Source organism: Protopterus annectens, chromosome 13.part0 (genome assembly GCF_019279795.1).
Source record: "Protopterus annectens isolate FY-2018-M chromosome 13.part0, PAN1.0, whole genome shotgun sequence".
In the NCBI taxonomy this organism is placed as follows: domain Eukaryota; kingdom Metazoa; phylum Chordata; order Ceratodontiformes; family Protopteridae; genus Protopterus; species Protopterus annectens.
In genome coordinates, this window is record NC_056747.1 from 1071515099 (window position 1) to 1071528415 (window position 13317).

The 13317-nt window shown below is 40.2% G+C and overlaps 1 pseudogene; it reads right to left on the reverse strand.

Moving 5' to 3' along the window:
* Positions 1-1197: 1197 nt before the first annotated feature.
* Positions 1198-7813, reverse strand: LOC122788020 (annotated as a pseudogene).
* Between the last annotated feature and the right edge of the window lie 5504 nt (positions 7814-13317).

A 13317-nucleotide genomic window follows, 5' to 3' on the forward strand; every position in this document is an offset into this window, starting at 1 on the left:
GTGGGTTAAAACTGTATTTACCAAGGCAGTGACAACCACTGATCCATTATGCAAGGGAAGTGACACTGGGTGGGTTAAAACTGTATTTACCAAGGCAGTGATAGGTAAAAGAAGCTTTCACAAAACCCACAAAACAATTCAACAGTAGGAAACAATATTGACATCAACAAAGTTGCTACTACAGGGTCCCTACATCTGGCAGCTACAGTGCCACTGGTGTCAGTCAGTGAAACAGCTTAAACCATTTATTGCACTATTACTTTGGCGTTTTTTTTCCTGGTGTGCAGTATTTTTGTGTATATGCTCTACTTTACTTTGGACAACTCTTATTTGCTGCATTATTTGTTTATGTTAAAGACGTAACCAGTGTATACGGTCCAAATATCAAATGCTTCGCAGAAAGAGTTTACAGTCCTAAATTCAGCTAGGTAATTTTCTCATACAGTAAAGAAAACTAATAAAAATTGTGCTGTACCTCAGATGCTTTCTGCACACCAACAATAATATTGGCATATATATATATATATATATATGTATATATATATATATAAATAATCCACTCGTGGCTTACATATCACAATCACAACACATAAAACTACTGCGTTTTTTTTTAGTGCAACTCAGATAAAAATATTACAGCTGCATTAAAGGCCTAAATGATTATTTTATTCTTTCTGTTAAGGGGAAAGAGAACTCCACATCTGGTAACACTTGAATATGAAATAAAGCCAACAGCTGTGTGGTTCCCAGCAGCCTGTGTATACCTGCTTTCAACAGTCCCTGAGTTCGGTGGCCTGCTGCTGTGGTGTACAGCATGAAGCAAGGTGTGAGGTGCCTGGTATCTTCATTAACTGCAACCATCACTCCGCAAGCAATTACTCTCCCAATCTTCCACCCACACCTCACCCTGCTATCTTGCATATTCTCTTCAGATCTGCCCAATAAACACACACTTGAAGACAAGATAACCTTCCCAAGTTGGTGCAGGGACAGGCAGCCATAAGTATACGTCTTCCTCAACCACACAGAAGGGCAGCAAGTATGTTTTGTAGCGAGTGCCTCACACAATTCTGCCTCCAAAGACTTGGACTGTGAGTGTTTCAATATCAAACTGGCTATCTGGGTAGTCTGAATTCAGTCCCATTAAAATAATTTACTAAACTATTGTATACACTCTGGGAAGGCTGCTCAACATTTTCAGGCTTCTTCATTTCTGTCAGCAGGACTGTGGTCTTCTGACTCATCTAGAATCACTTGCTTCTCAGCTAAATCATCTTCACAGTTTAATGTTACACTGTCATCTCTGTACCCTTGTATTGTTTGTTCACAAGAAGCTCTACAAGCAGCCTCCATACTCTTCCTTATGTCGTAGACAAAATAAATTATGAAACCTATCACCGTCCATACAGAAAACCATATCCAAGTGCCTACCCTCAGTTGCATCATAAGGTACACATTTACAAAAATGCTGATCACTGACAGAACAGGCAAGAAAGACACCTTGAAACTCAGCTTGGTTTTGCTTGCTGGTTGATGGTAGATCACAATAACAATGATGGCAATAAAAAGAAATGACCCGCACATTTCCATTAATCAAAGCATCTTTTCCAAGTACGGTCACTAAGCACAGCACAAAGATAATTCCTATAATACTAGTATAGATATTAACCACATGTCCAGAAATGCTGGTTGATACAGTATTCTTTGGAAACAGAAGGCTCTGGAGGGAGATTGTTTCAACTCTTTCAGGTATACAGTCTACCTGAGAATCACTTGTGGTCAATGAATCTGTAGCATCAGGCTCATCTGATGTACTAGCCATTTGATAAGCTAAATTGTGCTGCTTAGTTTGGTATCTCAGCACTAAAACACATGCTGCCACCAGGGCAAGAAGTGTGCCAACTGACATAAGGTCTACAAGGTCTTTCAAGTCAAACAGGAAAGTCATAATAGCTGCCACAGTTCCTGAGACTATTGTTGCTGTTGTTGGTGTTTTGGACTTCTCACTGACTTTAGCTAAAAAACGGAAGAGCAACCCATCTTCTGCCATTGCATAAATTATTCTTGGCATTGGAAACATGGAACCAAGAAGACTCATGGAGAGGGCACAGAGTGATCCAACGACTAATGACCACAACGTTTTTTTCTTCTTCCTACTTCACATACTTAAAAGCGAATGACAAAGATCTGTTTTTATCTAGCAAGTAGTAAGGCATCATTAAGGTTAGAGCAGCTGACACTCCAAAGTAAGCAATAAAGCAAATCAACAGGGATGCAACAATTCCTATTGGAATAGCTTTTTGGGAATTCTTCACTTCTCCTGTTGTAGCAATGCAATCAAAACCAACAAAGGCATAAAAACATGTTGCAGCTCCCGCTAAAATACCAGAGAAAACATATGGCATAAATCCACCAGCTCTGAATTTCAAATGTTTATTTGTTGTGTGATTAAACACATCAGAGACGTCTGAATAGGTTTCATTAATTTTTTTTTCAGTCAGCTGCCAATTTTTGAGAGTTCCTTTCATAAAACCAGACACCATCACAAAACAGAGTACTATGACTGATGCATGTAAATACTTTGTTCACCAGTGCAGATTTTTTACTCCAAACACCAGAAGACCTGTTAAAAGCAGGATAATAAAAAGAGCAAATATGTCTGGATACTCTGCCAGTACTCCAGGTGCATGCATACTCAGGTGCTCTTTGCAGAAATGTTCAATATGCTTTCCAATGAGCTCATCAAAAGCAGCACTCCGTGCTCTTGCAACACTTGAGGTCCCAATGATATAAGACAGAATCAAGTTCCATCATGTGATAAAGGCCCACAGTTCTCCAACTGTGTAATAGCTGTACAGGTAGGTAGACCCAGTTGTTGGAACCCAAGCACCAGACTCTGCATAACACAGTCCTGCCAACACTGATGCCAAGGCAGCTATCAGGAAGGAGATGACAACTGCAAGGCCAGCGTCTTCTCTTGCTACTGCTCCAGACAAAATATAGACACCTGCTCCAAGAGTGCTGCCCACACCAAGTGCAACAAGGTCAAAAGTATTCAAACATCTGGACAGCTTAGATGTCTGAGTGCTGCAATCGGCTACTTTTCGACGAAACAGCTGCTTACCATATTGAAGCAGAACGTGTCCACTTATGTTTTATCCCAGAAACTCAACTTCAGCTCAGACCTCACTTGTTCTTTTTCACAATTCTCCTCAGAAACCCTGATAATCAACAAATGCAAAAGCTTTAATTTACTGAACAAATCTTCTATACAATATCAACATCGGGATGTAAAATCATACTCTGTGCAAATTCTGTGCAATAATACAGGTTATTCATGAACAGCTGCAAGGATGTTACTATATTACAAATCTCAGAAGTTTGACATGAAGCTATACAGAACAAGACATGATTTTCAGGCGAGTACTCTCCAGTTGTATCCAAGTACATCTCCAAAGCCAAAATGGCTCCTTATTTCCAGTGTCTTGAGCAGTTCTGATTAGTCACACACCACAGCAAGAAACAAATCCTCTTTATAATTTCTCTCGGGTGTACACCGCTGCTATTCTTTTCTTGCAGCACCTCCTCAAACAATTTTCAAAAGCAGATTAAACCCTGATCTCATAAAAGAAATCTGAGTAGGCCACTTGTTTCCCTTGTACAGCCCACGTTGCACCCTGCCTATATGGATTTTTCACTACACGTCCTAATACTAATATGCTGTGTTTATGGTGAAACCTTAGTGGCTGTGAGGCACAGGTGTGTGGACTATGCATGGTATGTGGTGTGGAGGGCTGTGAAGATCACATGATTTATTTGCCTTGGAGGTCTCCTTTGTTTGGGTATGTCTATGTTGAAGACCACAGCATATGTGGGTGTGTGCTGTGTAGGTGTAGGTAGTGTGTGAGGTGAATTGATCATGTTGACAGCCTTTTCAGTGCCAGATATACTGGCATAAGAGGGAGAAAGCGTGGACTCTAGGTTCCTAATACAATTGCATCTCTCCAAATAGTATTCCTAGGTGATGTTAGTAGACGGCTGTCCATGTACATGAGAGAGGTGCTACACTGTGTCAGGATGCCCATATCAACCATACTGGCAGTAGAAACTGTAGGGCATTGTCCATCCATATTTGTTAGAATCTGAGGGAGAAAGGCCAGGGAGACCCAAGGGGTGGGCCTAAAGCCCAAGTGCTTAAACCAAAAGTATGAAGCTTACAATAACACTTACAATTTAGACACGGTATAAACAAGCAGTAATAAATGCAACAGAAAAGAAGCAGTCAAACACTTTAGAGAACAAGCAGCAAGCAGCAGGAAAGAGCAAGATGAGCCAGAAAATTCAAGATTTATTGCCACTATGTTGCTTATAGCAACATGCATACTGTGTTGATAGATGGCGGGGTATCATGTGGTAGTTAGCGGAGGACAGTGCTGGACAATCTGGATGTGCAGGGTGTGTACATAGTGGAGAGTAATGTCCATGGTCTTCTGATGTGTTCCCCTCTTCTTGTCTTTCAGAAACCATGTACAGACGGAGGGACCCACCTTTTTCTGCTGCCAAAAATGAAGTGATCATGGATGGGCTAAGACTCCATCATAACATCCTTTTTTCTAGGAGTCGCCAAAATTGGGAGCAATGTGCTGCACTGTGGGCTGACCTTGTCACATCAATGAACCAAGTAGGGCTACAGGAAAGAAGCTACAAGCAGGTCCAACACCGGGTGATCAATATGACAAATGCTTCATAGCAAAGGGCTGCTGCTGTGACCAGAGACTGTGCTACCACTGGTGGAGGGCCTGCAGCTGAACAATCACTCTCGGCCACAGAGGAGTTCCTGGCAAACCTGGCATCAGCCACCAGCTTCCAAGCATCCATCACCCCATATGTCATGGAGGTGGGTGGCACAGCTTCCATAGCAGATGAGCATCCAGGTAAGTCTACTGTGTTCATCGCTGTAATACTGTAGCAGTGATTATGGCAGCTTCTGCATACCAGTACACATATGTCAGGTTAATCTGCATGGGGGGAGGTTGTTTGTAATGCACACTTGGGCACACATACTCAGAATGTCATCAATGTGAGCATGTGGGCAGTATCAGAGTTCCTACTGTACATATTAATATAAATACATATTATCCTGTAACGGTGCCACATTTGGGTATTCTGACAATACCACTCCCTCACATTTCCATAGGTACATCTGGTGTGGTCAGAGTCCAACATCCTGTAGCCTGTGAGTGTGAAACTGTTTTGTTATGGCTCACATATACAATAAGAATGTTAAGAGCAGCCAGTTTTCCATAAACACAAATGTTATGCTTAGCCAGAGTACAATACTTGTATGTTCAGTTTTGGAGGGCTTCACTGCAGTGCTTTGAATCGGTAATCACAGTAGTGTATTTTCAGGAGCTGTTACATATTTGCACTTATTGTTCTGAAGGTCTATACAATTTGCTATACCAGGGGCAATAGTATGGTGAAGACAGGTGCACTGCATTGTACGTGTAGGTCCATCACATACACTAACATGTTGCTTATGTCACAGGTGTATAGCACTGGCAACATTAACCAGCTGTAGCTGCAGTGCATGTTATGAAGGGCCTGTCTTGTCTGTGTATGTTGTGGTCTACTTGTGTGCTATACATGGGATCAGAAATAAGATGTGGTATGTATAATGCAGTTATGGCACCTCACCTGTATGTGAGTGTGTGTGTGTGTGTGTGTGTGTGTGTGTGTGTGTGTTTGTGTGTGTGTGTGTATCAGCAGATATAATAGGGCAGCTATTAATGTAGAATGTAGATATGTTCTCTTCCTCCTCACAGGTGACCATGGAGGATGGAGTGTACCCCCCTCACAACCTGATGTCATTGTCTCATTGGACTCTGATGATGATAGTGGCCATAGTGAGGCACAGGTGGGGTTGCTGGGGACTGAATCTGTCCTATGGGTTGACATCCTACTTCCCCCCAAATGTCCCTGCACACAGTCAGTAAGCCAATGCATATCCGGTCCCCTGCGGCCACAGATATTGGACAGTCAGAGTTTGGTGGCATCGAACAGGAGAGTGTGGCAACTACGGCATCAGTGACTGTCAATGCTAGCCATAGCCATACAGCTGGTGAGGTCCCACACAGGCAGATTGACAGAGGTGATCGAAGGAGGACTGCTGCTCATCCACCACCTGCACAGGTGTCACATCATGAGTCACTCGCATGTTTCTGGTCATAATGGAAGCACAGGCATGTTATGAATGCAACACCAGATGGATGCTCAAGATCATGGATTCATCACTGTCTGGCATGCTTGACTCCATCCACAACACTGATGATGCCATGCATGGCTTCACTGATGTAGTGGGCAGATGGTGGGGTGAGACATTGTCAGTCCTTGACTGCTCATTGTGCTAGAACATGTGGTGGGAGTAGGGCATCCGACATGTGGCTGTAGGTCAGCAACAGCATCTGCTGAGAGTCCATGTGGTCATGCATACTCACGATCCAGTAGTGGCAGTACCTCCAGCACTACAGAAGGAGGGATGCAGTCCACACTACAATGTGGCAGGCTATGGGCACATGGTTCTGGGTGGTTCCATGAGGGACATGGTCCAAGAAGACACCAGTCACCATCAGCAACTAATATTGCATCTGACCCTGGGCATGATAGTGCCAGTGCCACTACTGGCATAGCCATTTCCTGTGTTCATGGCTGGAGATGGTGAGCTGTCCAGTCTATGAAGAAACAAAAATGGCCAGCAAAGTTGAGCAGTCGAATATGCAACCCAAAACAAGATAGTGAATAATCAGACTTTTATTATTTAAAATAAAAAACAGACTGGTTTCGGCAAAATGATGCCTTCTTCAGTGTTGAGCAAACAATCATGATAATCACAATAGAATATGCAAATTTATACAGAGTGCTAACCAATAAGCACATGAATGTGCTGTTGAAACTCATGAATAATACATGATGTATTATGAACTGGCTAACACTATACCAGAGACCATGGCTAATATTTGTGTTATACCCCAAACAGATGATTCTAAAGACATCACAAAAACAAAATCATAATAGACTATGGAACCATAAAGGCTGTAGTTATACATAATAAAATATGTACATCCATAGTCATGATTATATTAAATATAAAAATATATATAAATGAAAGAAAAGAAACTGTAAGGGGCCCATTTCAAAAACAGACATAGTGAATAACCCTAGCTAATCCAGGAAATATATAAATTATTTTATTATATATACAAGAAGTGATGTATATATCAAAAAAGATATGCATTAAATGATTAGAAAAATATAATACCTGACATAGTTGATGAATAAAGTGGGAGTCTATGCACCCGTCTCCATTGACTGAGTGTTACAGATGATCATTGAGACCAGGTGGAAAAAGTGCGCCCAAAGTGATTATCCAGTACTTTTCCTTGTGGTTGAGGATACCATGCCACCCTTGTGGGTTGCTGCGATCACCCACTATTCGGTCAATAATCATAAACATGAACTGTGCTTGTTGATGTTTTAAAACATGTCGATATAGGGCATTAGTCTCCCTTTTGTTTTTAATGTCACTTCGTTGTTCATTTATTCGTGACCTGAGTGGCCTAGAAGTCTGACCAACATAGAATGCCCCACAGTGACATGATGCCAGGTAAACAACCCAATCACTGCTACAGTTCCCAAAAATTTTGCAGTCAAAGACCTTACTAGTATTGCAACTCAAAAAGTTCTGAAACTTGGTAATCTGTTTACAAGACCCACAGTGGCCACATGGATGTGTACCCAATAGCTCATGTCCCATTATTGTAAGCTGTTTATGAATTGCTCCACCACTACCAATATGTTTGTAATGAGATAGATGGGACCCCAATGTTTTGCATTTTCTATATGAAAATTGACATTCCTCCCCCAGAAAAGATCTGAGTTGTTCATTGCCTAATAGGATATTCCAATGTCTGTTTATGATATCCCTAATCACATAATAGTTCCTACCATATGTTGTAATAAATCTGATAGTGGGTGATCTGGAGTCACCAGAAGAAGTCTTATAATCTAGCAATCTGTTCCTATTCATCTGAGAGGATCGTGTCCATGCTGTGTTGATATCTGCAAAGTTATACCCCCTACTGGCAAATCTGCGACATAAGTCAAGACTAGCAATGTCATAGTCTGATTTGGTAGAACTAAGGTGTTTCATGCGCATAAATTGTGAAACCAGGATGTTTCCGATGGTATGACATGGGTGCATGCCCGATGCATGTAATAGAGTATTATATTGGGGGTATTTGCGAAACACTCTGGTAGCCACTGTATGATCATGATTTCTTGAAATAGTTACATCCAAAAAATTAATGGTCTGCATGTCAAAGGTAATAGAAAATTAAATTCCCCAGATGTTGCCATTGAGATATTCTACAAATTCATGCAAATATCCCACATCCGCACGCCATACCATCCAACAGTCATCCAGGTACCTACGCCAGATGTCCATTTCTACCAGGTATATATTGTGAGATGCATCATAAATCATGCATTCTTCAAAAAATGCCATAAACAGGTCGGCATAAATGGGAGCAAAAGATGCTCCCATAGCTGTACCTTGTAATTGCCAATAGCATTGTCCTTGAAAATAAAAAACATTTTTGTTGAGTACATGTTCCGACATGCAAATCAATAACGTATTGAACCCTGGTGAGTATAAACCAGCCCTATCCAACCAATATTTAAGGGCTTGCAAGCCAGCCCAATGTGGTATACTGGTATACAAGGCCTTGACATCCAGTGAGCACATTAGCCACCCAGGCTCTAGTTGTGTGTCCTCAATGATTTTGAGGAACTGTGTAGTGTCCTGTAGCCTTGCCCTGACCAAACCCAAAAGAGGTTTGAGATATTGTGTCAGGAAGGCTGACAAGGGTTCAGTCAAAGAACCAATGCCTGAAACAATTGGTCTTCCTGGAGGTTTGGTTAGTGATTTGTGAATCTTGGGTAGTAAATACATAATCTGCTTACGGGGGTCCTTAACCGAAAGTTGTAAAACACATTTTTTGCTGATGATGCCCTCCTCACATGCTAGATTCAGAAAAGAATCAGTATCATGTTTAAAATTCGGGGTTGGGTCTATGGCCATGTTCATGTAACATGCTGTATCTGATAGCTGGGATAAACCCTCTTGAAGGTAATCACTCATGTTTTGTACAACCATGGCCCCACCCTTATCTGCTGGTAATACAACTATGTCTTTGTTGTTTCGTAGCTGTTGGAGGGCAATGTCCTACTGCTGTGAAAGATTATGTCTCAACATAGTATATCCATAATTTTGAAAATGTAGGTCCCTGAAAACTGACTGCATAAAAATCGACACATGCTTGTTCATAGGAGGCTGGAATTCAGATTTACCAAATCTAAATTCATTAGATCTTTGAGATGTGTCATCTGCAAAAAACAACTTAAGGTTAAGACTACGACAAAACTCAATGACATCTGTAACTATGTGGTATTCATTAGAAAAAAAGCCAGGTATAAAACTAAGCCCTTTATTCAAAAGAATTTGTTGATCACCAGACAAACTTACATTGGATAAATTTAAAACATTTTGGTTGAGTTGTTCATCTTGACTTATGTTAGAAAGTTCTGGATCAAGCCCTCCAGGGAATGCTCTAATGGGTCTTTTCTTATGTTTCCTTCCTCCTCTGTGTTTAGAACCATTTCTAAAGGGATATTTTTATTTGTTTTCTTTTTATGTGGTGATCCCCTATCCCCTGAGCTGTCATAATCTGTAAGAGAGGAATCCTCTCCTGAAGTGCTGTTGTTGAACTCATCCCTATTTTTCAGAATAGATCTTGGTCTTTTCTTGGGGCAACCAGAGGCAGGCCCCTGACCAACCTCTGCAAATCTGACAGAACGATTAAGCTCAAAGGGACGTCCCCTTTGATAGTCAGAGTAATCTCTGTGAAATTTTTTAATCTTTCTTTCTTTGATAATTTTTTCGTGGTTTGTCAATTCTTTGGATAACTTCTTGATGTTATCCTGAAATTTTGGTAGGGACTCAAATTTTTTACAATCACAACACAATGTTTTAACCTCCTGAATGTTCACATCTTCTCTCATAGTATTGTAAGAGAACATTCACAAATAACATAGACCCAATTTGTAAAGCCTCCTTCCAGTCACAATTCAACTTGTCATCCGGTCTACCTACCAGTGGTTGGAGCCGTATTCTCAAGCCCCTGGGAGCAATACTCTTGTTAGAATATGCTCTAAACAATTTCAAATGCCATATGTTGGATCTCAAAGTTTTGAGTCCTTTGGTAAGAGAATGGAAGGACATATCACAATCAGATGAAATCTGTTGATCCCTGTTACTTGAATTACTGCCTGGTGAGGTATTGATCCCAAACACTCCAATATCCTCCCGATCGGCACATAATCCAGATAATATACTCTCAAGGTCCATGCTGTGAGTGTCCAATGAAAACTATAAAATGAATAACAACAAGAGAGAATGGCAGTTGTTGGCAAACCCAGAAAAAACTTCAATGATTGCTCCAATTTAAGTAGAGGTTGGTAAGAGGCTCCCCAGCCGCCTCAACAAAGTACCAAAACTAATTCACTGTCCTGAAAAATCAGGAAGGTTAATCTGGGAAGAAGGTTCAACAACGTAATAATATTCCTAGAATGATAAGTTGTAAAAACCTGACTAGAGGAATGCTACTAGATGGATATCCAACACATATATATAACTGGATAAGAGGAATGCAAGTAGATATAACCAATAAATCACATGGCCAGAGGTCAATAATATAAAGACCAAAAAAGACCTTGGTGGTAGTAACCTAAATTATTCTGGGTGATTGACCTGATTCTCTTAGTTAGTATGATCTTAATAAAGTCTTACTAATACCCTGGGATACAGTGAAATCAGATGCACCTGGAGAAAAGGTGGTCCAACAACCAATGAAGTTTGATATATTATGTTTGATAAGGTCCACATACCCAACCAAGATATAATCACTCTTGCAAGTGGCCGTCCAGCATGGGTAAATGTATCATAAAGGCCATGCAATTAAACAAAAATACCAATAGGTGAATCATTAAGTAGGGAAAAGCTAATATCCCAACAGCTTAGCAATATTGCAAAATAGAATTTGCAATATAAAAAGTACCCCTGCTTGCATGAGTACCTTTGGGGCCAAAACAATTCACTATGTGTATTTGCCTGAATCCAAGGCCAGGTCATATGGTTCCCCTCTATACACAATGCATCCAATAGTTCTGTCACCTTCTGTTCCAAAAAATACAGATTTTGCAAAAACAATATTTTTCAAAAACAATATTATCCAGGTATAACACTTGCCTGAATAGTAAATCTTGAAATCCAAATACGGACCTATCAAACTTGCCCTCTAATACAATGTAATGACAAAACAAATTACTTGTAAAACATCTGATCCAGAATATTCCTAAAATAGGCTCATATATAATATCAACTAACAATTTGTTAATAATCTCGATCAAACTGTATCTACAAGAATAAAATGTAAATATAAAACAAGAGTACTGAAATATTATATATTCATTGATAATGTCCCAAATTCTTGAACAATTTGAATTATGTCTGCCTTCAGAATAAAGTCGCGCTAGTTGAAATGTAGTTTGGAATGAGAATCCAATAATGGTACTGGGGAATTGAAACAAAGTCCAAAAAAATGAACACACCTATGTATAAACCTACAAATGTCCCCCTAACACGCTGTCATAATAAGCAACATATGAATGTTCTCTTACAATACTATGAGAGAATGGTAGATGTGAACATTCAGGAGGTTAAAACATTGTGTTGTGATTGTAAAAAATTTGAGTCCCTACCAAAATTTCAGGATAACATCAAGAAGTTATGCAAAGAATTGACAAACCATGAAAAAATTATCAAAGAAAGAAAGATTAAAAAATTTCACAGAGATTACTCTGACTATCAAAGGGGACGTCCCTTTGAGCTTAATCGTTCTGTCAGATTTGCAGAGGTTGGTCAGGGGCCTGCCTCTGGTCGCCCCAAGAAAAGACCAAGATCTATTCTGAAAAATAGGGATGGGTTCAACAACAGCACTTCAGGAGAGGATTCCTCTCTTACAGATTATGACAGCTCAGGGGATAGGGGATCACCACATAAAAAGAAAACAAATAAAAATATCCCTTTAGAAATGGTTCTAAACACAGAGGAGGAAGGAAACATAAGAAAAGACCCATTAGAGCATTCCCTGGAGGGCTTGATCCAGAACTTTCTAACATAAGTCAAGATGAACAACTCAACCAAAATGTTTTAAATTTATCCAATGTAAGTTTGTCTGGTGATCAACAAATTCTTTTGAATAAAGGGCTTAGTTTTATACCTGGCTTTTTTTCTAATGAATACCACATAGTTACAGATGTCGTTGAGTTTTGTCATAGTCTTAACCTTAAGTTGTTTTTTGCAGATGACACATCTCAAAGATCTAATGAATTTAGATTTGGTAAATCTGAATTCCAGCCTCCTATGAACAAGCATGTGTCGATTTTTATGCAGTCAGTTTTCAGGGACCTACATTTTCAAAATTATGGATATACTATGTTGAGACATAATCTTTCACAGCAGGAGAGCATTGCCTTCCAACAGCTACGAAACAACAAAGACATAGTTGTATTACCAGCAGATAAGGGTGGGGCCGTGGTTGTACAAAACATGAGTGATTACCTTCAAGAGGGTTTATCCCAGCTATCAGATACAGCATGTTACATGAACATGGCCATAGACCCAACCCCGAATTTTAAGCATGATATTGACTCTTTTCTGAATCTAGCATGTGAGGAGGGCATCATCAGCAAAAAATGTGTTTTACAACCTTCGGTTAAGGACCCCTGTAAGCAGATTATGTATTTACTACCCAAGATTCACAAATCACTAACCAAACCTCCAGGAAGACCAATTGTTTCAGGCATTGGCTCTTTGACTGAACCCTTGTCAGCCTTCCTGACACAATATCTCAAACCTCTTTTGGGTTTGGTCAGGGCAAGGCTACAGGACACTACACAATTCCTCAAAATCATTGAGGACACACAACTAGAGCCTGGGTGGCTAATGTGCTCACTGGATGTCAAGGCCTTGTATACCAGTATACCACATTGGGCTGGCTTGCAAGACCTTAAATATTAGTTGGATAGGGCTGGTTTATACTCACCAGGGTTCAATACGTTATTGATTTGCATGTCGGAACATGTACTCAACAAAAATGTTTTTTATTTTCAAGGACAATGCTATTGGCAATTACAAGG